We start from the raw sequence: 26,614 nt of genomic DNA on the forward strand, positions 1-26,614 counted from the left end.
GCTAGCTTGGAAAACTGTCAGCCATTTGTTTCCTAGAGCCAATATTACCTGCGGTTCTTGTATAATAGTGTTTGCAATACACAAGGAGGAATGGAAAACTGAGACTTCTCCAAACATTTCCACTGTGTGCTCATTTTAATCCCTGGGAACCATCAAATAAAGAGAGGATTTAATTTTTCACTCAGGTTCCCAACTTGCTTTGTTTTTAAATCAAAAAAGCGTCACTACCTCTTCACTCTGTGTTCAAATCTAATGCATTATTTTAATTAGGCTTCCAAATTTGTTCATGAGTGGTCCAGGTCAGAAGGAGAATTAAAAACTAACACTGGTAATGTATTTCTGCATTACTTCTACAGGCAGCTATATTTGACTTGTATCCAGAAGCAAAGCTAGCAGGATCCACATGACTGGAAAGGGCATGAGTGAAGTTTGACATTTTTTAAGCTTCTGGAAGCTCTGCTCTGGACTCTGCAGTACCTCTGTTACTTTGGGACTTGTATGAGAGATACAGGCTTAGTAACTCAAACAACACACAGGTATTGGAAATGAAAATCTCACTAGTAAATGACATAACTTATTTATGCAATGATAACAGTTGTGTTTTCAATACACATAATAGATTCCTCATTCATATATATTTCTGGAGACCATACATTAACAATGCCTCTTCTATAATTTTACTGATTATCAGTAATTTTGCTTTTATTCTAAAATCTGCCCTCCTACTCCCTCATACTCCCCAAGTCAAGTTTCAAAGCAAGGGCTAAGATATAATTTCCCCTTAAGCTTATGGCTATATAGAAAAGAGAATTTTATAATTATTACAATTTTCTGTGCCTTCCAGGAATTCAAAGGCAGTTTTTCAGCATTTATGAGACAAAACAGAAAACCCACATTCCTTCCTCAGTTTTTGCCATCTCACAGTAAAAACATGATCAAAAAGCAAGATACATCATGATTCAATGGGTATATCAGTCAGAGCTAAGTGCACAGAACCAGAGTTTATTGGTGATTAGTTCCCAGCAACCCAACCTGACATTCTAATTTTAGCTCATCAACAGCTCAAGGACAGAGAATAGCCAGCTGAAAATACAAACACACACACGCACTTTGATCCTTTCTTGGATTTTCTGTGGAAGTTCAAATGCAATGTTTTTTTCAATTTTGCTGACTTCTTAAAGTATTAAAAAAATGCTTGATCAAAAAAAACCCATTTACTACAATGTAGATAAAGAATCTGGGGAGGCTGCTATCATCCATGGGAGAGAGCCAAGTTTATGGACCTTAACTATGAATTTTCAAACTTTCAAGTGTTTGATGGTTTGTGAATTTAATCTTACCTCTGAATTCTCTGGGCTTTCAAAATCCATGTATAAATACCTTTCCACTAACTGCAGCATTCTTGTAGGAGCCTTGTGTTGTAATTTACTACTGTTCACACTGAAGCTAAACTGCTTTTTAAAAGCATGTTTGTTAAGGCATATCCATTTCTAGTACCTTTTGTGCTTTGCTCTGCTTTTATGCACACTGGAGATTTTTACACAATGGTGACTATCAATACCTTTAATCCGAGTGATGCTACAGGCAGAGAAATAAGATTCTTCCTTCTGCTCATCCAGGCAGTTCTGTAGGGTGGTGGTTCCAACATGCAGAGACCTCACACCAGCTGCTGCAAATTTTCTGTGGACCGATTAAGAGAAGACTTCACTGTACAGAGCTGTCAATCGAGACCTTTTAACAAGTGCTACAATAAACTTCTGAGAATGACTATCCAAACTAAGCTATTATAATGCCAGATATTGCATGAAGTCCTGTAAATGGTAGTAGAGTAGCAGACTATGTTTCAGATACTGACTAGGGGTTCTGAGGTGAAACTGAAGGGCAATCATTTGCCTTATTTTGCTCTCTCCATTTCTCACATGCTATTGACCTAAATACAGAAGAAACTGAACACACAGCTCTACTCCACTGGAAATTACAGCCATGACTTTTTTTTTTTTTTTAGTTTACAATCAGTCTGCATATCATGAACCAGCAAACAAGTTGTACTACATTTGTTAATCACCTTAAAATTAATTCTGTTATTCAAGTTGCCATGATAGCCCTGTATGTAACCAGAGGAAAACCCATTGCTTTAGAAGACACCTGAAAAAACTTTTTTTCATTTTTTCAAGCCTGCAAAGTAAGTGGTAAATGCTTGCATTTCCAAATTATATACAAATACACACTGTAAAGTTTTTTTTCTGTGGTATTGACTGTGAAACAGTAACCACAACATTCAATTTAAAAAAAAGGAGAAATATTTCAAAATGTATGCAGCCTCATCATTCCATTACAGTGAAGCATTCCTGCATTGACTTATCATTTGTCTGCACAATTTCTCATTTCCTACAGTGGTATTTCCTTTTGTGATGAAATAATATTGCTATTATTTTCTCACTGTAACTTAGAGATCCATTTTACATATAGCCTATTGAAACAATTCTGGTCTTTATGTTCCCTTGTTAATGAACATTCAGGATCACCAAGTTCACCCAATCATTCTCTGCATTTCTGTAATATTATCTACAAAGTAGTCTTTGTGACGAACTCAGAAACATCTTTTTTGTGAATTATGAATTTATCAGAGAAAAATAATGATGAAGCAACTGAAAGTATTCTACTAGTCACAAAGTTTGGCAAATACTTTTGATTAAAAACTTGCAGAAGTGTCAAAAATATTTTAAAGTTTCATTTAAAACATTTAGTTAAAAATTAGACAAAAAAGCAAAGTAGAAGGGCTAAAAAGGAATTAAGAAACATTAATAACATTAAAAGACTTGAAGACCTACCCTATAAGCATGGGAAATATTAATATAAGAATACAACCTGAGGAAAAGTCCATAAAAGGAAATAGTAGTCAAAGAGCATTACTTAAATACAATTGTTAAGCATGAAATAAATACCATTGTTAAAATCATAAATTGCTTAAATAAACTGTGATTTTTTTTAGAGTAAAAATCTATATCTGACAACTCACAGCTGTTAAAAAATATATTGTGCTGTTTGTTTTGCTGGATTACCAGAGATACTTAGTTATTCATCTTCTAAAAATGGTTTCTATTTTTTATTACTTTAGTTTGAGACAACAGAAATGACTAAGCATCATTGTAGCTGAAGGAGCTACAGGATTTTCATGTTTTATTAAACAAAGATTCATAAGAAGTAACACAGAGTTGGAAATTCAGAGAAGGGAATTAGAAATATAAAGTTAATAATTTTTAACTTTAGTGCTATCAGGAAGAAATAAAAATTTAATTTTCATAAAGCTACATGTTGCCTTTCAATTTTGAGATCTCATTCATCTTTTAATCTTCCCAATCTTGGAAAAAATAGTATAATAGCAGGAATAGAAACAGAACATTTTGATCAGCAGGGAGTTTGAGAGTCGTACCTTTTCACTATATTCAATTGCAATCAGAGTATCTCAAATGAAGATTAGCCTTTAGCAGCCAATATAGCAGCTGTTCCTGGGATATTCAGGGTCTGATGGTCTGATCATGTATTTAGATGTGTACTAACTTACAAGGGCCACTAAGAGTTTCACATCTGCAATAAGAAATATCCTAAAAAATTACCCTTGTCCTTTCCACTTTCATGTTAGGTGGCATAACAATCAAAAGAATGAAATGAAAAAGGTATCTTTTAGGGCAGAAATCTATTGAGAGATAGTTGCATATATTACATCTCTCAGCAGGCAGCCAAATCATTAAGCCCGCATAGAGCTCTTTGCTGCAGGAAAGAAATTGGTGCAGAGAAATCTATCCTGTTTGCATTTTGACTCAATTCTTAGTATAAGTTAAAGTAGCCTAAAGATTTGCCTGTGTCCTTGTTTCCCTCCAAGATAACAAGTCTTCCTGTCACACCTGCTGGAGTGACAGGGTGAAAGTGCTGTGGATCATTTTGGACAGGGGCTATCCTTCAGTCAAGGGAAGTCTCAATATTGCAACAGAGCTGTGCAAGGCAGCCTAAAGAACCAGCAAACTGGGCTAAAACTTGCTCCTCAGATGCTCTGTGTTGTTGAGCAGTCATGCTCAACAACAGAAAGGAGGAAACACTATCTAGAGATATAGGGAAAACAGCCATACATACAGGATTACCTCACCACCTGTAATCAGTCATCAAAGCTATCATTCTGCCAATATAGCAAGGTAGTTAAACCTGGGGGTCACAGCTGCCTCTGGAAAGTGCTGAGAAAGGCAAAACAGAGCTTCTCTTTGCAGCAGCTGTACACAGGATAAGTAAAATTTAATATCAAGAACTCCAACCAACTTTCCCGGTGCCATTATCTGTAGACTGGTTTGGAGGTGCAGCTTGATGGAATGGATGGAGCAAGAACCTTGAACAAGAAGCAAGTTTGGCCATTGACAAGCTAGATTTCAGTCTAGAGGTCTTCTACCATTTTCCCTGATAGTGGCAGAAAATAGCACCAAGCATAATTATTGCTAAGGATTCTGAATTATTTTAAGTTCACTAAATTTCACTTCCTTGGGTTCAGTAGGTTGACAAGTGTCAGCAGCAATATTTAAAAAGAGATGGCAGATACAGCCAGAGTGTCAGATTACATAGAAGCAGTTAATCTTTAGACCCAGAAAGTCTCCTTCCTCCACACCAAATTAAATCAATGAGATTGAAGATTAATGCAAATTCATTTTCCTTATTTTGAACAAACAAATCCTCACTGACCTGTGAAATGCAAAGTATAACAGGCAAAGGTCCAGTTTAAGCACTACTATACAATTAAAAATGAATATGTAAATCTCCCATAGATGATCACAGAAAACCTGCTATCCCAGTTTTGCAGTGTGCCTGGCTATATGCACACTGACTTAATTGCTAACAATCATTTCACATGCTGATAATTAGTTTCAATTTGTATTTAAAGCAAAGCATGCACTGTTTGAACAGCTGACTTCAGAAGCATTTTTCAGGAGGAAGGATTGACTAGCTATGATATCTGAAGTGTGCAGAGAGTGTGTTTTCTGTAGTTGCTTCATGTAAGAATCAACAGGTGAACAATGAAGATACTTAGATAATCTTAAGGCCTGAGTACTTTGGTCAAGAAGCAAGTTCTATTTTCAAACTCTACTCATAAAAGTCCTGAAATGCAACTTACTCGTATCCTAGAGCTGTTGGTGACTCAAAATCAACTTCTTCTGAATGACTGACTGGCTCTGTATAATATCAAAGCAGAGGTTCTAACAGTCTCAGGAATAAATAAACTAGCACTTTCACTTCTATGAAAGTTTGAGTGCTTTGTGCCTGTTTCCAGAACTCCATGCTGTATAGATAAGCTTGACTGATATGACCCTTTCTGACTTCTGTCATGTCACACTGTAGCGTAGCATTATTTTTACAGGAGAAAAAAAACCAAAAGTTAGGTATTCTCTGAACTATCCTTTTTACTTTTGATCACTTATTATGATGTTTTTCTCTATCAAAATCTAGAATCTCTACAACCAACCATGAAAGTCCTACACCGAGAAATCTCATTTCCTCTAACTTCACTACACATCCTGCATACTGACTTGAGGACATGTTCTGTGTAAATACAGAAATGGTAACTCATGTGAGGATTTTATGCCCTTGTTTCCAGAGAAGATTCTAACCCCTCCCCCTGCAGCTAAGCAAACCAATTGAGGAAAAATGTAGTGCAGACCTATAGGTTCTCCCAAGGTTGCAGAAAACCTCACATGGCTTTTCCAGTTGACTTTGCAGTTGATTTATAGGCTGTCATGATATCAGCGGTCAGAAGCTGACACAAAATGTCTTCTGCAAGCTTTGATTCCTTATTCATTGTAATGTCTTCTTCATTTATATTCTATTGAACCAAACAACCCAGCATTTCCTCTCTCTTTGTTGGATAGCTTCCTGTCCCTGCAGCTGCATTCTGTGATGTCAAAACATGAGAGTTAGCTGTTGCCCGAGGATTATGTTGTCCAAGTCCACCAAAATAAATCTGAGTGTTTAATCCTTTTAGCATCTCTGAATATCTGAGTTTAAACAACAAAACCTCCTGTAACGAGGCAACTCCTCCCCTTCCCCAGACAACTTCTTGACAAGTAAATATTCAGTATGACTTGCCTTGAATCTTACACATTGTAATATACTGAAAGTTTCTTGTTATCTCTTCTCCTTTACTGTAGCAGAAAAAGACTTTTACTGCATCAAAGTCTTATATGAGCAGGTTTCAATGTATAATTACATATCATTCTTGCCTTCCCATCTGAGCTAAATCAGTTCTTCTGGTGGCAGAGTCTGTATTCTGCATTTGAATAAAGCATCAGTTGTATTGAATGTGCTGGAATTGGCAGATGGTTGGTCAGTCATTCAGTTTGATATTAATTGCTTCTTTGAGATCACTTCTAGAGAACTGAGGACAAAATGCATAGTGTCTTATTACATTAAGAAAAAAATCACATCTGAAATTCTTTGATAGAAGATTCATCTGCCTGGCAGACAATGCACTTTCTCCCTAAGAGTTAAAAAGTTACTACAATATTCCATGATTTAAAGATTATCTCTTTTCCTTCCAGTGAGTAAAAAAATCAGACAGAATTTTGTTTGGAAGAAAAAATATTTTTTTTATTACTATTTGAACAATACTTGCAACTGATGAACAGAGGGTTGGTGGGGTTTTTTGCAGTAAGAAGGTAATGTAATTTGTTCGTGATTATTATTAATATTAAAATTCCTCACCGCTCATTTTTGAACATGTTCATCTGTGTTCATTGTGCCTTGTAATGGCTCATGTTGAAGACTATAGTAGTAATCAGTGGCAGGATCAGATAAAATCAAGAATATTTAGCACTTGTTTTTAATGACTGGACATCTAGAAGAAGAACTAAATAGATAGGTTCAGGGCTATAGGTCTGATCTTTTATGTATTATGGTGGGTCCAGTGCTGAAGCCAAACAATTTTCTTCAGGTGTAGAGTCATAGAATTATTTAGGTTGGAAAAGAACTTTAAGATCATCAAGTCCAACTGTTAACCTAACACTGCCAAGTCCACCACTGAACCATGTCCCTAAGCACCACATCTACACATCTTTTATACCTCCAGGGATGATGACTCAACCACTTCCTGGGGCAGCCTGTTCCAGTGCGAGAAGGTACTCCCAGGAACTATCCAATATACTTGAAATTATATTCATACTTCACATCAAAAGCATTTTTTTCCTCAGTATATTAAATGTGTCTAGCACCTGAAAATCATTATGTATGATTTAATATCAAATTCATTACTTCACAGATATGTAAAATGTATGTCGCATCATTTATTCATTGGCCATTAGAAATACATAAAATAGCTGTAAGCTTTTTAAAAGTGTGGCACCCTTTCTTCTGATAGTTATGTATTGCTATTTCCATCATAGCAATTACAGCAGGTGCCAAATGGCGCCTATTTCTTTTTGATAAATGATATCTTATGCAGTATTTAAGTAAGTAGTGTGTCTGCTCACCCTAAATATTTTTTAAGAAGAGATAATCAGTTAAAACTGGAGGCTGTCTGCTTCTGCCACTGTAATATTGTTCTAGACAAGCAGGCTAAATGCCTTTTTTCAAAGGTAAATCTCTCTCACATCAATGGACACAAAATCCCTATGCCATTTTTATGTTCTCCCTTCTGCACTTTTCCCTGGGCCTCTCCACAGTAATATTTTCTTTTTCCATAAGCACAGTGGACATTTCAGTTTTCTCCTCCCCCTATCCTACTTTTGAAGACGCAGTAGATAATATCTGGACCTCACGCTCAGACACTGCAAATCATGAATATTTTAACATCCGCAGCTTATTTACAAACAGCTTGGAGGTACAACAGTAACACACCTAATGTTTCTAATTTGAGTAAAATCCTCTGCTGAGTCTCAGGGCTAGATCCTGAGCTAGCAATAATCACATTAGCTCCATTAATTTTAAATGGACAGTGTAAATTTGCACCAGCAAAGTCTTTGACTTCCGAAAGTCACAAGGCCTCTTGGCACCTCACATGCTTCATCTGGAATGATGGATAAACGTGGGGCCAAATTTAAAAAAGAAGAGATTTTGCCTCTAAGCTGAGCTTTCTTAGGTAAACAATGAAAACAGCTTAGTCCTATATTGCTGCATTTTACTCTACAACTGCAAAAATATGCATTAACTAGGTATTATTGACATTGGCTAAGGCTCTTCACTTAATATTTTACTGCAGTTAAATATTAAGTCCACATGGAGGAACCACTGGAACAGCACTGACAGCAACTTGGATACTGTGGGCTCACCGTTTGTTGGCTCACACGGCTGCACAGGAGATGGGCCGGTCAGGTTCAGAGCAGAGCAGGGCTGCTGGACCCTGTCTGAATGCTGTGACCTTGAGGTACCTCTGTCCTGGTGGGTATCACCGTTATTGGTCCTCTTTCATCTGTTCACCCCAAAATTAATTCTGCCCACAATTGTTTTATCAGAAGAAAGCAGCTGACACAAAAAAATTTAATGACAGTCTTCAAAGCACCAAAACAAAGGCAGCAATATCAGCCATCCTTGCAGCTGGCTTTTGAAAGTTTGCTGGGCTCAGCCATCATTATGTTTGTAGACAGAGTGTACAGCTGAAAAACTTGTGGTGATGACATCTTCAGATAAATCCTGTGTCATTGTCATGTGATATTGCATCAAGTCTCTTTGGGAAAGGTAGTTTTGCTACTCTATGTGGAGTAGCTCTCTCTGTGAAAGGTGTCATACTTTTCTCATTCAGATCTACAGATAACAGAACCATTCTTGTCATGCTTTTGACAATGGCTTCAGTATGTTTCTTTCCTGTTCCCTGAGTACAATGACTCCAGTAACAACCCAGGTGCCAAAAGCAAAGGGGCTTTAAGAGTGGGAATCTTTCTTACAAAGCTCAGGAAGATGTTCCGTAGTTACAATTAATGGGTGCACACCAGAGTGATGCTCAAGAGTGCTACTCAGACATCAAGCAGCCATAACACATATTTAGAGGAGGTAAAACAAGGTGTGACCTAAGATGCTGAAAAGCTTTTGGTAAAGCAGTGGGCTTTTCAGGGAGACTAATTAGCCTGGGCTTAGTGCTGGGCTGATGCAGTTCTGCTGTTTCCATTTCTGAAGCTAGTGTCTGCTTGGAGCTGGGTTGTGTTATGTGTAGAGACCAAGTCATTCAGGGTAGCCAGGTGTCTCTAACATGGTATACATCTTATCCCGTGGTATACAAGCCCAGAGAGCTGCACTGAAGCTGACTGACACTCAAGTGGGAGTAGTAGGACACAATCACAAAATTCTGCCTGAAGCTACTAAAAAAGGAAAAACTATCATATCAGCTAACCTGTTAATCATGCAGGTAAGATGGAAAGTGCAAACCTATGGAGGGGAGTTAAGAGGAAGGATTCTTTTCTTCACAAGCTTACCTGTCCCATCTTTTCAGCAAAATCAAGCCAACAAATGAACAAGAACTTATTGTGAGAGAGCATATCTGGAAGGAATATTCCTAAAGCTGAAGAAAGCACATTTGGCCACAGCAGCAAAAGAGGAGGTTGACACACTCAGCAGAATTTCTGAGCTTATGAATAAAGACGACAACTGAGTGAGAAGAGAGCCAAAACTCAGAGTAAAAACTACATAGCAGTATTCACACCTCTAATGAAGCCAGAGAATTTCTGGCTCTGCATCTTTTGTGCTTTAAATATGACATTTTTGGCATTTTGCCTCTTTGTGTGTGTGTGTGTGTGTGTGTGTGTGTGTTAGCAGTGAAAAGAAATCCTATCTTGAAAGAATGTTTCATTTTCCTTTTCCAATGAAATACCCTGCTAACAAATTCTGAGGTCAGGGCCACATGAGCATCCGAGAGTTGGGTTCAAAGATAAGCAAAAATAAAATTAGACCAGAGTGAATTTTAGCTCCATGAACAGTGTCCTGCCACTGGTTATCCTTTTCATTCTATAGGTCTCCAATTCAGTTTGAGGCATGCTGGCACTCCTATATGTTTGTTTCTGGAGGTACTTTGGAGCTAAGCCATAACCGAAGTCTAAGTCACTTCTTACCAGCCCCATAAATTTGTTAGATAGGAAAATGCTAAAATAATGTGAAAAATCACTCCATCAATTCCTGCTGCCTTACAAAATATCTTGGCAGTCTAATTTTATTTTCTTTAGACCATCTTGCAACAAGTTTGCTGGAAACATCATGTTTGGACAGATTTACTGTTCAAATTTTTTCTAGTACAACACTTGCAACAATTTTAGCTTTTAATGAAGTACGTATGGAAAAAAGTTACACATAAATGTTTGTAAATGGTTACAAGCGGAGTTGCTCAGAGGCCTGTCCTGAGTCTGGAGAAGGAGACTGATTTACTCTCATCAAGTCTGCAATGACATGAAATGGAGGGGCGGTAGGGGTGTGTGCATCTGATACACTCAAAGGCAGGGCTGCCATTCAGAAGGACCTAGACAGGAGAAATGAGCTGACAAGAAACTCATGAAATTCAGCCAGGACAAATGCCCTGCCCTGTGTCTGGGACAGACTAACACCCAACAGGAAACAGACTGGGAGTGTCTGGCTGGGGAGCAGCTTTGTGAAGGGCCTGGGGTCCTGGGAGACAGCGGGGTGAGCCTGATCCAGCAGGCCCCTGGCAGCAATGAAGGCTAAGAGTGCCCTGGGCTGTGTCAGTAGGAGCACAGTCAGGAGATGGAGGGAAGCAGTTATTGCTCTTTGCTCAGCATTTGCTGGACCATATCGGGGACACTGGGTTCAGTTCTGGGACCCCTGGTACAAGAAGGTTGTCAATAAACTGCAGTGAGTTCCGTGGAGAGCTACCAAGGCAGCCAAGGCTGGAGCACGTGTCCTGTGAGGAGAGGCTGAGGAACTGGGGCTGGTTCAACCTGGAGAAGGGATGGCTTCAGGAGACCTGCTGCTCCCAGTTCCTGCAGAGGTTACTGAGAGCAGAGAGTCAGGCTCTTTGCTGAGGTGAACAGTGTAGGAATGAGAGACAGCGATCATAAATCAGAATGAGGTGATTTTTCCTGGGTATAATGAAAGTAATTTTACTATGAGGATAATTAAGCAATAGAGCAGGGGCAGACCTGGCAAGACAAAGCCCTGAGCAACCTGGGTCTGTCAATACAGGCTTCTTGTTGGTTGCAATGTATTCTCTTCCTCTAGCACTATTGCTTGTCCTACTACCTCAGCTGCTCCAGCTGTGCATTAATTCCTTTGGAGGGGATGTAGCTGATGAAATATGCTAGTTTAAAATGGAATTTGTAAGTAGCAAGAACAAAAGAAGCAAGTTTGGGGAGGAGGCACAAAAACTATGCTACAGTGCTGAGGCAGCAGAAAATAACCCCTATATGTCTATACCATTAACAACTGAAATGATTTGCACTTTGTGATTAGATTAATAGACATCAACTTTGATGTATGTTGGGCATTTCATCTTTTAAAATGAATTTTCATGAGCGAGCGTGTGTGCCCACTCTATATTCATCAGTGCTGATGATTTTGTTCATTTTCTTCAAAGGGCTTTCTTCTTTATAGACAATCCTCCCACAAATGAAGAGGAATTTGACCCCCATCCTTTAGATTGGTACTGACATCTAAACTACTGGTGTGGAGCAGGCTGTAATAATTTCTGCTTTAGGAAGAGGTCATGAAGTTACAAATATACATGCCTCCCTACTGCTGCACATCACTAAATACTATTACCCAGATACCTTCTGGGTCCTCTAAGCAGATTAGGTTTGGGTGTTAAAGGAGAAGGAGGTACTGAAAACGTTTGGAAACTCATGAATTACAGAGTGGTCAGAATGGAAAGGTAGAGATCTCACTGTGGCAATGAAGAAGCTTTCACATTATCATTCTAAAACTCTATTTCTTCTGCAGTCCACATCTGGAAAATGCCAGTATATATGCTTTATATTCTAAAAAAATATTGGTGTGCCACACTATCCCATAATAGTTCATTTAACCCACTGATTTTACAGATGCTTTCCCTGTGGAACTTCAAAGCCGAATTGCTGAATGTCCTCTGCCAGCTCACGACGACCTTCTCTCTCCTGAAACTGAGGATAGCTTTGGCATTTCCCCACCTTGTGGTACAGTGGATGTAGGCTCCTGGGCTGCAAATGGGATGTATGGTGCCCATAGTGAACATGTTGGCTGCAGAGCTGTCATTGCAACACACGCTGCTGAAGAGATTTTCCTGTCTGAGTCAGCCAGAACTCTCCCCGGGGCTTTTCCTGCGGTACAGGTCTTCAGCAAGCTCAGACCTCAGAGTCACAGCTGGGCCCTATAAGATGCTATTCTTATCACCAGTGTAGGTACTGCAGCAATATGCAAATGGAAAATCCTTGTGGTAGCTACCAATACTTTCCAGACTAAAACTTGAACCACTAACATTCAAAATCATAAAGGACCAATTTCAGTCTCTGAGTAGCTCAGTTAACTTCTAGGGAATTATATTGACCTACCCAGAGAGAAGTTTTCCCCTAATCCTGAGAGCACTTAACACAAACAGCCACACAGAAGCTGTGTAGGTCATTGATTTTTTAGCTTATTTTGCATGTAGACCAAGTTCACCTACTGGATTTAATGAGTGTTGATTCAGTTTTACAGACTGTTATTTCTTCAGTGGCCCCAAGTCACATAAAAATCTCATAAGGAAAGAGTTCTCTGATTCCAGGTGGTAAAAATTAGCTATATCTTCATTCTCCACCTGCTTTTCTTTTTGTTAGGATCATGTACTTTATTGTGGTTTTGTCAAAAAAGTGAAATACATTTTGATAGTTATGATTTAAGTTACAAAGAGCTTGCGGGTTTAGATGTAGTAACCAGGACTGTCTGTAAAAGTAGAGGTTTGTGGAAAGTGATTTAGTATATTCAGTGAGGCTGAGCATTCTAGTTCTCAGTTACTTAGACTAACTTGGAAAATGCAAGCCTTGTTTTCCTAATTGGAGTTTCATTTTTTGGTCTAAAACGTACATAATAAGTGTTCTGGGCTGTCAGTGGCTATTAGCTACCAGTCTCTGTACTCTCCAACCTCTCAGATAGAAAAATATTTTTTTCTCAATTATGTTGAAATTAAACAACATTCTGAAACACTTGCACTTTTGCAAGTGTTCATTGTAAGGCAGAGAACAGGTAAAGCTGAGAAGAAAGGTCTGAGTGTTCTTCCTCAGACAGCTCTGTAATGAAGAACATAAAGTCTCTCTAGTTATTCTTCCCACTGAAAGAGACCTCTGAAAGATAAGGCATGGATGCTCAGTTATGAAGTTTGGAAGACTAAGTAAGAGGCAGGAATATGGTGTGGAAGGTAGACATTGAATAGCCTTATGGCATGGTATGCTTTAAGTAAATAAAACTTCTGAAAGAAACCCAACAACCTTTGTGTGGTATAAAATTCCCTTTCTAATATGGCTAGAACCCTTATGCTAAATGCAAATCAAGAAAAGATGAACTCCAGCACAGAACCACTGAAATGAACCCTGCCTTCACTTAATAAAAGCAAAGCTGATATTTGAGAAACTGAAAAGTCTGTTCAGAGAGTTTCCAGTGCTCTACTGTTTGCTGCAAACAAGGTAGAGCAATATAGCTATATGGGATGCTGCTTGCAAATTGAACAACCCACAAAACCTTTGTTCTTTTTTGAACCTGAAAATCTTCCCAGAGATATAACATTGTTATGCTCTGCACTTGATCCTGTTATACTACTACACCACTCATAACATTAGTGAGAGGTACTCTGCAAAAATCTTAACAGAGAAGTTGGGTTTCAATTGTGGCCAAGCAATTAAGAATTTTTTTTTTTCTCTTACACAGAAAAGAAAACAAAATAACAAAGCTGTGCATTCCTGAGGTTATGTTAAGATGCATTTGTTTCTGCATGTCTCTGTCTGTGGTAAGGTAACAGAACCTATGTTTTTTGACTGTCTTGGTACTGCAACCTCTTGTGTTAGTCACCTTGATAAACTGGACTTTCAGATACTGTGGTGATCAGCATGCTACATAGAATCACCTTATCCACAACCACGTTCTCCTCATATCTATGCCCAAACACTGGTAGAAGCAACAAAGCATTTCATATGGCTAACAGCAAGGAAGACCTGGTCTGTAAGTACCATTCAAAGTAAATCACAGTCAGAGGTCTGACATTTTAGAAAAAAAGATGATATTTTAATAAACTGTTCCTTTTCTCTGGAGTTAGGTTGTATTATTCTTGCCCTTGTTGGAGTCAAAGAAAAAGAAATATATAGTATTTTCTCACTAGCTGTGAAGTATTTGCAGTAAATGACAGTTTTGCTGAAAGACAATAAATAACAATTTTAAGATTTCTCCAAATAAAAAAATTCAAAAAGTTCTGGCCTTTACTTCTTTTCCGGAAACACTCTGCATTCCACAAATTTAGCATCTAGACTCCATTTTATTGCTGATGGGAATTACGTCTTCCTTTTCTGTGAGCCATACATCTCTTTCTGTGGGCTGGCGTAGGTGACTGACCATATAAATAGATAGGTCCCCAGCTAGTCTAATAGTAATTTACGTAGCCTGTTTACTTCCTTCTTCGGGTTTGCTAAGGAACAAGGTAAGTTATAAAAATAACTGGATGAAGTAAGTTTGAGACTTTCTTTGAATACAAATGAAAGTTATTATCTGCACAGCATGGTTCTTAAATTCTGTTAAACAGCTGACTCATCTGATTGAGGACAAAATTCTGGTGAGGAAGATTAATTGCTTTTCAATGAATCCCCCATACTTAGTGGGAGCTGTGTTCATTACAGATGGGGTGCTTGACTGTACAATTATTATCACTGACATGAGTGAAACTACTTAAAGATTCATGGGCTGAGGACCAGCTGAAGAATTGGACTGGTATTTATCTCATCCTCAAGGCCTGATTCCAGTTTACATAATTTTTCTGATTGACCTGAGGAGGAGCAGGATGGCCCCCCAAATTGACAGTGTGATTAATATTAACATCACAGTGATGCTCCAGTCTGTTTCATTAAAATGGATCCTGAAATTATAGCTATAGGGCTGCTGCTCCTCACTTCATCTACATCCCGGTACAGATCTCCTGAAGATTCAGTAGATGAAGAAATAAGGAGAAGCTAAAGGCCAACAGGTCTTTTGCTGGTATATGCTATCACAGCTCCACTAAAGGGCAAGAGGGTTTCAGCAATTCACATCAGCTGAAGATTTTCAGATGAAACGTTTCTTGCAACCTGGAAGGAAAGGGAGAGCCCATAGGCCACAGATCAGCCTCATAATGTTTCAGTTACTTTTTCTTTTGTATCCAGGGAATGCAGGAATGAAGGGAAGAACAGAAACCAAATCATGATGATTGTGCTGAAGGAAGAAAGAGCTGTGAAAAACTGAGTCATAACGAAATAACAAATGGGACAGCTGGGGTGGGGGGAAGCCCATCACGTTTGGTGCCTCAGTAAGGCTAATTAATAGGTGAAAAATGAGAAACAGGATGCAAAAAGCAACACGTGGCAAATACCAATGAGGTAACTAAGGCCATTTAGTGCATTTCCTATCAAAATTTAAACACATGCAAAAACAGAACTGCAACAATCCATTATATAGCACATGGTTGTTTATAAATTCTAGTTTATGCCTAGTGGAAATTACCAAAGTACTTTTTGCACAAAGGAAATTTAGAAGGTCTGTGACTGTGAATATTTTACTCAGCTTGAAAACACTCCAAAACCTGTTAGCTGAAGGGGAGGTGCGAGTTTCACATTGCTCCAAACCTCACTCACTGAGCTGTAGTACTGAGAGCTATTTTCTCACAGAGGCAAACATCACTTCTGTGGAGGGACCCAGAGAATTTCATTGCTGTCCACTCTTTGTTAGGATCTACAGTAACATCATCTGTTGGGGTTGCCTAGGATTATTGCGTGCCCAGCTTCCTTAGCCATCTTTCATATTTGCAAGCAGCTATGCTGCTTGGGAACCCTCCACAAATGTATTTGCGTGAGTGTGTACTTGTGTGTGTTTGTGTGTTTGCCAATACGTTTGGCACAGACAGAATGCATCTGGCTCAAAGAAACTACAGGATGTCTACTCTGACAGCATTCCAGTATTAGTAATGACATTCAACTGAGGCAGACATATCTATGGAACAATCACGCGTTTGTCTGGTCTTTTGAATCAGAGATGCTAACTTGAATTGGAAAGGGCAAGGCCCTTTCAGAGTGCTCATGAAGCAGTTGGGAGTAGGAGATCTAGAAGGCTAAGTTTTTTTCCATCTTGTTCTTTGGAGCCTAAATATGCAAGAATGGAGCATAGCCTGAGGGAAGCTTTGCTCATGCCTAAGCCTCTGACCTCAAAATGGAGAGCTTGGAGTCAGCTAAGTCTCCCCGACAACAGAGAGGGGAAAAAACAGGATTGGCACTCCATGTGATTTGTTTCTTTCAAATACAATTTCATTCTCAAATGGGGAATAAATTGAATCAACAAACAGTGATAAAGAACTGATTTCTTGTCCCCTGCAAAAAACATAGAGAGAGATATATATATCCAAAGAACAGAGAGACAAAGTCTCCTTGCCCTTGGAGGCATGGCAGGCAGCATTGGGTGTGCCAGGGCAGGAAACAGCACTTATCCTGTGGCATTTTGGGGTCCTCTTTGAGCCAGGAAATGCCATCATGACCTGCAGCAGATAAGATAAAGAGCTCTAAAGAGGGCTGCACTCTTTATGAGAAATCAGTTGTTCAAATAACTGGTTATATTCTGTGTATTTAGAGAAGGTAGTACCATTTTCCCTACTTCATTCTTTCATGCTAGTTACACTGCACTACATTTCTCCACAGCTCTCTCAAGCCCCCACATTGACTTTGTGTTGTGGGGGGAAAAATAAAAAAAGGAATGCTTGGAAACATGAAGAATTCATGATCACAAGCCCTCTCCACCTTCTCTAGCGTAGTTTCACTACCTGGTAAAATGAAGAGTTCAAGTGAAAAGAAATGGAGCATGACATCAGACCTGAGGCCAAGTTCTTGATTTGTTTTTTTGCTGAGGCTGAAGTCAAGGAAGTCAACTGGATCCTTGCCTGAGTAAGTACTGAGCAGAAATTAAGGAAGGGCTTGAAGACTGTGTCTTTGATGATTAATTCAATGTCTTCCGTGTAAACCCAAGTGCTCAAAAGAGCACAGGGAAAAAAAAGAAAACTGTAGCCCTTAGCACTTCCCATTGCCAGCTCAGTCAGGAGGACTTCAGTACTTCTCATAGAATCAGGTTTCTACAACAGAACTGATAAAACCCCCTGAAATGGGAACAAAACTGGGGCTGGGCAGTTGCAGCCAGGTGGCTGAGAAAGTTAAAATAAGACCATTTACAGTTTTGACAGATTGCCCTCTCTTCAAAACCGCTGTGAAGCACAAGGCTGTATGCATACATCTCCTCTACAGTGCTGAGCACACCATAGGGTTCCAAATCAGACTGTAGATACATTCTGCAAAGCAATTGCCCAAGAATGTAAGCCAAATGCCTATACCACCTACTTCAGTGAATTCTTTGCCTGATTCAGTGGAGTCCAAAACTGGGTTTGCAAAACTTTCATTGAAACTATGGTACACCATGCAAGCTATGTGATTACAATAAAACAAATGACTGCTTTTACCTACAGGTATGGAACCTGTACAAAGCAGACTGCTTCTACTAACGCATAATATTGTGCCAGAAGTTTCCCCCAAAGAAGCCATCAAAAGGAGAATGATAATGCTCAGAAAATTTATGAATAACTGACCCTGGTCATTCTCCACAGAACTGAGGAGAGCATTTTTCTTGGATCCAAATGTTATGCCCAAATTTTGTATTGAGTCATCATGCAGACACTCTTATTGACTCCAGTGGAATTGTACCAATCCCAGCCAACCCTAGTTGTCTTCCATCCTTCCCTTGTCTCCTAATTCCTTCCCTTCCAGTCCTTTTCTTCCCACTTCATCAAGCATGCCTTGAGTTAATTCAATGGCAGGAGTACAAATGCAACACTGCAGAACTGACCAGTTTAATGTATTCATAGCCATAGGAGCCAGAGAGAGTCAGTAATCCTGGAATCATCTGATTAGACTGCACATAAAGCCAAATTTAATTCCATTGTTTTGGTGCCTGCAGCAGTAGTTGGGAAAGGAAAGCTATTAGTAATCCCCTTTTGTGTTGCTCTCACTGTAAATAAGTGTTTTCAGTGGATTACCCGAGGATGTAGATTTCATATTTTAAAACTTCCTTATTGCTGTATAAATTATGAATGTAAATTAAGCTGTAAGAAGTAATGGATATATAACCAAGAGTGCTCAGGGTGTAAGTTCAGCTTCAAAGGGCTTGATTAAAGACTTAGATTATAGCATCAGTGAGCAGATTTATATTTATATTGTCAGGTTGATCCGAAACAAACAAGATCTTTCTGAACAAGAGAGCAATTTAAGCAGATTAAATCAGCTTTGTACAAATATGCAAACAGTTCTGCTTCACCCCATTTTATCCCATGCACATCACTTGTTAACATGATTTATTTATTATATTAAATGTAGGAAAAAAATGTTCAGTTGTTTAGGATTAACCTAATAAGGAACAGAAAGTGCTAAGGTAGGTGTACTCAATGGTTTGGCTGGCTCCAGTACTAATCAGGCAGCTGGAGCATGTCCCTATTGCAGGCTGTCAGGAACTGGTGTGTGACTCCACTTGGTGTGAAGGGGAATCGCACACCCGCACCCCCTGGTGCCGAGAGATTTTGCGTGCTGAGTGTGTCTGTCACGGAGCTGTTCTCACCTTGAGGAAGATCGGAGCCAAGTGCTCTGGGATGCCTTTGTGCACCATCGGCTGATGCAGGTGAGCAAGCTGTCAGCCAAATGGGTCCATTCTGGGAACTGTGCCAGCAGGAGAGTGAGGAGGCAAAGAAGTGCCTGTCTCTGATAGCTGTAACTAAGGATGTTGTTCCTACAGGGCTCGTAAAAGGTGGCTGACATTACCACAGGGAGCTTCTAACAGAAAGTGAGACTTTAGCCTTATGAGGTTTTAAAAAAATGCTATTTACTATGCAACTGTGTTTGAAAAAGGCAGAGCCCTCTGCAGACATTTCTGCTTTCCTCTGCTCCCCTCATGAGCATTGAACAACATCACCTTTTTGCTCACATAAAAATTGCCCACCAATTCTTTTGTGCCATCCTCTTAGGAGGTGGCTTTATGATCTTTTTCTTAGTAATAGTTTGCTTCTACCACATGTAGCATATACATGTACCTGGAAAAGGACATGCATCTAGAACATGTGACCTCCCTTGTTGGCTGCGTGATCAAACATGATGTCTACACTGCATAAGGCAGACAGACAGAAAGGTTTTGAGGACAGCAAAACTCACAAAGGCAAAAAAAGTATACTCATTTGGCTTCTTGCAGTTTACAGGTTGCCAGCAAAGAGATGATAGTGTTCATGCACTTATACCCTATGTACCCAGTCATGTCATGATTATCCAGCTTTCAAATCTGGGCCATACTGTGACTTGATGCAGAAATCAACATCTCTTTATAGGAAAACAGCATGTGTATATGTGTGCATGTATGTGCAGAGCAGGACTCTTCACTGTATGACATGATGCTCATGATTCATTTGAGAACCATGCAAGCTGTAAGTAGTGCATTTTGCCTTAGCACAAGTACATTCAGTTTAGGACACATTTCATGCTAGGTTAGAATAAGAAAAAGCATCTGATGCAAACACTGTAGGTTTAAATGTTCAGAAGTCACTTTCTGAGACTACTCCCCCTTACCTGTATATAATTTGATGGCAGATATATTTGCTGTTTTCACCTACATATTCCTTAACAAAATGAGAAGAGCAGGCTGAAAGGCATACTAATAAAGAAAGCACAAAGGTATTTCTTACAAGAAAAATGGTCTTAGGTAAGGGGAAGAGATAGATGTCTCCTTGCTCAAGCCAGAAACACAGATCTAGACCTAAATATAACTGCAGATTCTGATGCCAGATTCACTTCGAGTTGGACGTTTATTGTGTACAAGGGAACATAATTCTGAGAATCTCTTGCAGAGGCACCTCTGTAACATCCAAATTTCAAGGGCAAACAGAAAAAAAGATTTGAAAAAGGATCTTCCACCTTTGTCACATAACAAATTAGTTGTAATTACAGAATTTCAAGTGGTAAAATTATTGCATACTGGGTGGAGTCTGACAGCCTCATGCAAGGAAAGCAAACAATAGTCAAGATACAATAAAACAGTATATTAAAATCCCTTTAAAATAGTCTGTTATTATATCTCGTTCTTTTCTGAAGCTGCCAGGTGAACCACTGTAGTGCTCTGCAAAGTCTGCCATGACACTATGGCAGCCCTTTCCAGCCATAGAGCGTATCAACGGAGGCTCAGAAGCTCAGCCAGCTGCAAGACCCAGAGCAGGCTAAGGTAGACCAGGGACAAGGGTCTGGCATAGCCTGTCTGCTCCCACCTGGCACCTCACAAATAAGCAAGTGACCATTTGTGGGCCACAGTAGCTGAGCTGCCAACTTCCATAATCCTTGAGTGATACTGTGGGCTCTCAGAGAGGCAGGCAGAAGTCAAAGTACTTAGTAAAATATTGCAGTAAAATTGTGAGAGTTTAATCAGGAAGTCTGAAGCTACAGATTTTACCCCAAGAGCATATGAAAATCTCACCCAGGAGCACAGCACATAACAGTCTCAAGTTCCCTTAAAAACCCAAACAAACAAACAAACCATCAAAATCAAATCCCAATTTATTTTGAAAGAAGAAATTTATTTTTTTTAAAAAGCGTCGCTCAGCTATTTCACTCTTCCCTTTCGTTTCAACTGTTATTCAAATCTTAAAAGTTCTGTATCAGCCCCTTCATTTTGTGGAACCAAATTTCTGTTCTGTAGAGAAAATGGAATGTAGATTCAATAAAAAAGCAGAAACAGTGAAGAGCAAAAATAGTTTATGTATTTCAAAAGGACATGCCCCTTTCAAAAAAAAAAAAAGGTATTCAATTGGTGTGCAACTGATAAAGAAATCCTATAATATTTTTACTTGGAAGCATTCAAACTGTTGAACAATAACATAGCGGGGCTGAAGAAAAAAATCAAAGTTCATTGGCCGAATTCTGCTCTCAGAAAGGAACAGCTAAGATCAGAATCTCTCCCAATTGCTATCTGTTCTCCTATTTTATAATTAAATCTTGCAATCTTTCTTTGGACAAAATCATCCTCTGGGATTGCTGGCATTTTTGTATGACTTCAAAACTTGGCACTCAGTGTTCTCAGGAGGAAAATCTTTAGGAGTTAAAAGAATACAGCTGAATTGCAAAGAAGAACTGGCCAGAAGTGGCACGACCTCATCCCCTAGCAACAGAAATCAATAACAACAAAGATAACATAATTACACCACAGAAAGGATCCAGAGGGCAGATTATGTCAAGTATTATGTTGTTAAGAAAGAATGACATGTGAAAGAGACAGCATGTTTTAAACACAGAAGAAAATACAGAAAATGTGGAAGGTAGATAGGGAAAAGTGAAATACGAACACAGAATAAATTAGCCTGCAGACTCTTAAAAGGGAAAAAAAAAAATTCCTGTTCCTGTTTTCACAGTTTTATTTATTCAGTACACAGAATTAGATTCCCAGGGGAGCAGAGGAAGGCATTTCATTTCATAGGAAGCATCATGGCACAGGTTAAATAGATGACCCTATGATGACAGCCTTGTTCTGGAGCTCTGGAGCCCCAGTTCATTTCCTGCTTAGGTACAGATGGTCCCTACTACTTAGGGAAATCGTGGGCTTCCTGTGCCTCGGACTCCCATCTGGAAAAGAGTGCCAATAGACGTATAAGGATTCAGAACTGAGATTGATCAGATACTGCTGTAGTCTGGGAATTACACAGAATTACCTACAACAGAAAGATTCCTGTCTGCATTGGCAGAGGACATCTGTTTGCCTCTCGAACAAGACACTCCTCTTTCGCTGTTCAGGTTGCTCATACACTTAGAAGAAGGAGGACATTGTCATGGCAGGCCTCCATTTCTCTGCAATATTCAAAGTTCCAGCACCACACACCTGCCAGCACAAAGGCTATTTAGGAATGTGTTCACAGATACAACTCTCTGCTAATGCTTTCATATAGCTTTGAAACATTAGCTAACATGAGGTAACTTTTCAAGGAAGATCTCATTTTAAGCAAAGATGACTGGTACAGATAAAAGCTTATATGCCTATTGCTTTACGTAAGGCAGTAATGTTCTGCTGCCAGATCACCTGATTCCCCCTCCCTGTTGCCTGTTTCTTCCTTTTAGCCACTTGAGTTTACTTTCACAGCCCTTTTTGCCTCTTTACCACACAGATCAGTAAGATGTGGATTCCATCACTCAAACTTTTCCTGTGTGTTACATTATTGAAACGACCACCATGTCATTTAGCTGTTTCATTAACAGTCTTCAGACACCTTTACTTGTTCCTAGCCAACCAAGCCTACTGTGTTTTGCCTTCTCAACAACTGACCATGGCAGAGGTGGCTCAGCCACCAGGACCATCCCCCTGCAAGGCCCTGGGCTCTCAGCTGTGTGAACGTAGCTTTCTACCCAGGACCCTAAGCAGGCTCTGATTAACGTCAACCTGCCCTTTCAGCCACATGCTAGATATTTACTGAAATTAAACTACTTAAACAGAAAAGGCAAACAAATTAACAACCACAAAAGGAACACTGGAGGTTAATATTGCTGTCTCATCATGATTTCTATGCACTGATACGTGGGCTAAGCTACCGCTCAGTGAGCTTGGTTTCCGAGTATTCAGGTAACTCAAAATGAGGATCAGGGTAGAGATGTTTGTAGTAACAACTTCTGGGGGTGAAGGTATACACTGAGAGTATGATTTTCACTTATTCTTTTCTGGTGTTTGTAAAAACACCTTCTGAGCCACAAATATATGCTCAAGAACAGTCTTAGCATTTCATCTAATAACAAGGGAAAACCCCAAATTAGAAAGGTGAGAGAGAGAAAGAAAGAATGTGTTAGGATGTACATGAGGTGTAACTCACACTGTGGGTTAAACACTCTTTATTGTACCTGTTTTCATTACCCTTGTGGCACCTGGTGTGGTCAATATTTCTATCTCTATGTCAAATTTGAAATCAATAGGGTTCAAATGTCACACACAGGGGCACATACAAGCAGAGATATACCTGAACACAGAGACTGCATCTACAGAGATCAATGAAGCACAGCCAGGAACAGTCCTGGACACCGTGTCTCAGTCATCAACATTGTTAAATTGTTATAATGTTTCCAGGCACAGTTTTGGCCCAAGGCTGATAGCCCATCATGCAAACAAGTCCTGGGCCCAGTTCAGAAGTTGACACTGTCCAGGGATCATTCCCAATGGCAATTTGGATGCAGCCACCCTGATTTGGAGGGTCAGAAATTTTGATAGTATGGACAGGCTCTTCCGTGTCATTTGGCCTCAAAGCTAATCCTGGGCACATTCAATTTACTCCTATGTACATAATCTGTGATTGCTCATGCCTCCTTACCATGGGAACCAAGCCCCAAATGTGTTACTATTCTCAATGTCTTCCTAATTGTTTTGATTTTTGAGCTAAATTTTAGAGAGCATTGCTTCTTACTTCCAATCTATGCAGACTCTACTGCATTTTTTGAACCTTTGCAGGCAAGAGCCACATCTGGGCACCCATCCAGGCCTGCTTTGCTGTGGTACTCATCTTCACATCTTTTTTATGAGTAGCAGGAGCTGATAACAGACCAATTATGGTCATTATTCCTGTCATAAGATGTAAAACTCAGCACAGATGGTATCTTATTCAACCTTAACATGATGCAAACAAAAGAACTATTTTAACACACTGTATAAAATCAGGGGACTTTCCACACTCTTTCCCAGGAGTGCTTGAGCGCTTGATGATTTAGCTATCTTGGCACCTACCTTAGACCCACCAGCCAAACTAGACTATTTTTCCTTCAGAACAATACATTTTGCAGATATTACTAAATCCTGTTTTTTCCCCAGCTTCATATGGAACTGTGTTAATCACAGCTCAGTGGATGGGAGAATCAGTGCAGTGGATGCAGTTTCATAAGCCCTTCTCAAAGCCTGCAAAGTCAGTTTCCTCTAATACTGGCTGTTACAGTTCCCCCATTTGAGCTGCAGTTTAACTCAACTGCTTTCCCTTTGTGTCACCCTGCTCATCTTTTCTAAATCCTAAAAAGGTTTACTGAAGACTAATCAAGTCACTGATGGTGTCTCCATATGACAAAAATGAGCCAGACTCTTCAACCAGGGCTCCCTGTTAGTTAATTTGAAACAAGGTAATTACCTCCATTTATTAGCAGGTTTTGAGATAAAAAATGCTTCTGAGGGGTGAAGTTAAAAAAATTAGGCTGAGATGAGTTAATACATCTTTTTCTGTCTGGTAATCTTGCAATCTGCAGGGAACTGAGATTACTTACATTAGTTCAGTTTAGTGGTATGTATTCACATGAAGTAAGAAGATTTTCCACATGAAGTAAGAATACTTTAATTTCTTTGTGGCAAGTACTGTATTTTCAAAAAAAATCAGATGTTACTGCAATTTAACACATAACAACATAGAAGTACATGGTAAACAGGTAGAAAATACAGCCAAATTAAACAATGCATAGATTCTGTCCCAGTAATAAAGAATTCACATAAAGAATCCTGTCAGTGGTAACATTAACTATATTATCTGTTGTGTATAATATTGGCATTCCTGAACGATACTGCAGTTATTTCATAGGTTATTAAATGGTACATGGCATCTGCCTGGGGAAAAATTAAATTGTGATTGGTCTAGTTGGAGCTGTGGGGAAGAACAGAAAATCTTCACTATTTTATAATTCAAACTTACTACCTTTAGCTGTTTGTCAGTGATAATGACTGAGTCTGTGAATGTCAGCTGCTAAAAATGCTTGATTTGATATTTTTGTTTAGAACTCATTGTAAACAACACATTTCATTAATTTTTGGTCAACTTTTTTGGAAGGACTGCATACTTTAGGTGAGCCATTGCCTCTAAAAAACTTCTGGTTTAACTCAGAACCATTTAAAAATGAACCACTACAGTACTGAATATACGTTTATATAAATGAGTGTATTATTAGTCTTGATCCAATAAATCACACATTTCCAATAGCTACAGGAAATGGCACCAGCATTTGATGGATCAAATAACACACACAAATCTCTACAGCTAAAATGAATGTAAGTTATTGAAAAATTCCTCTCCAATTGGTGGAAACATTTGTCTACTTTCCCACTCTCCCTTCTTTCATAGCTCTGTGTAAGAAGGCATGTTGTTGCTATTATTGTTTCTGAATTTCAATAACATGTTCAAGATCACATACGTTTATAAAGAAGTTAAGTAACTTATGATCTAGCTTGGATATAGGCAACAATATTTGTGTGATGTGTGAGGTAGAAATGTGATAGCTTTAAGAAGTAGGATAGAATGAATGCTAAAAAATGTTAACTGATTTGATGTACAGTAAAAAGAGAAAGTTTGTGTCTTGAGCTGACTGAAGAAGTGTTTGAAAAGAAGAATTCACTGTCAAAATCAGTGATTATAATGTTAATATTCAAGTATTTGCTGGTTTTCCACTTGCTGGAATCTGAAGTCCAATCTAAAATCTCAAATTTGATGTTTTTCTTTGTTTTTTTTTTTTTTAATAAAAAATTGCAGAACCATAAGAACAACAAACTAATAAAACCCCCCAAATAATACAAATTTATCCAAAAAGTTTCTGAGGGCTGAAGGCCATACACTGCTTCCCAAACTTTGTTTAAAAAAAAACCAAGACAAAATACCCTTGAAATCTATTACCAAATCTTATTGTTAGAAGTGCTTGACTAGGTTCTTCTAAAATATGGCTCGACAATACTCCAGCAGGAAGTTACAGGGTACTTGTATACAGCTAAAAGAAGAAGGGAGAAGCTATAAGAAAAGAATCACAAAGAGCTTAAGAAAAAGTACCTTTAGCCTTGTGCAGAAGATGAGAAATGAAAACTTACTAGGAATCTGAAGTTAAGTGTGTGATCTTGGAAGAGAAAAACACTGTACATTGTAAGATATAGACATAGCATGATAATACTTGTAATTTTATTTCAAATGAGGCCTTAACTGATAATGCTGCAAGTATTGCCAAGAGGTGATCTGTCTTCTTGAGTTTGTTTCCTAAAGAGCCATCAGAGCATGGAGATGTGAAGGCAAACATCCTGCAATGCCATTCACTTCTGCTGCACAAGGCCCTGCAGAAAGCAAGAAGAGTCATACAAAACTGTAGCTAAATTTGCCTTTGGCATGTTTCTCAGCAGATCATTCCTAAGACCAAGGTAATGCAGGGGAGTGAAGGCACTGATATTCAAAATGAAGGGCCTGCCCTTGATCCTGCTGATCCATCTCTTCTCCAAGATGGATATTATTTCTTAAATGAACAAGAATATGTTTGGAATATATGTATACTTTGTTGCAACTGCTTATTCCTCACTGGGAAGCCAAATAGAAAATGCTTGTCCAGTTTTTACCCACTGGCAGAACGGGCCTGTTGGAAGAACAGTT

At 39.0% G+C, this 26,614-nt stretch overlaps 1 long non-coding RNA gene across 1 annotated transcript in view; it reads left to right on the plus strand.

Annotated features, from left to right (window-relative positions):
- The first annotated feature begins 18,840 nt into the window (after window positions 1-18,840).
- The window catches only part of LOC141953285 (uncharacterized), a 45,836-nt gene continuing 38,062 nt past the window's right edge, over window positions 18,841-26,614 (plus strand). The window contains exons 1-2 of the long non-coding RNA XR_012631898.1: window positions 18,841-18,855; window positions 24,249-24,347. This is a non-coding gene — a long non-coding RNA (uncharacterized LOC141953285). The remainder of the gene's footprint in view (window positions 18,856-24,248; window positions 24,348-26,614) is intronic.

The sequence above is a fragment of the Strix uralensis genome, chromosome 1 (genome assembly GCF_047716275.1).
Source record: "Strix uralensis isolate ZFMK-TIS-50842 chromosome 1, bStrUra1, whole genome shotgun sequence".
In the NCBI taxonomy this organism is placed as follows: domain Eukaryota; kingdom Metazoa; phylum Chordata; class Aves; order Strigiformes; family Strigidae; genus Strix; species Strix uralensis.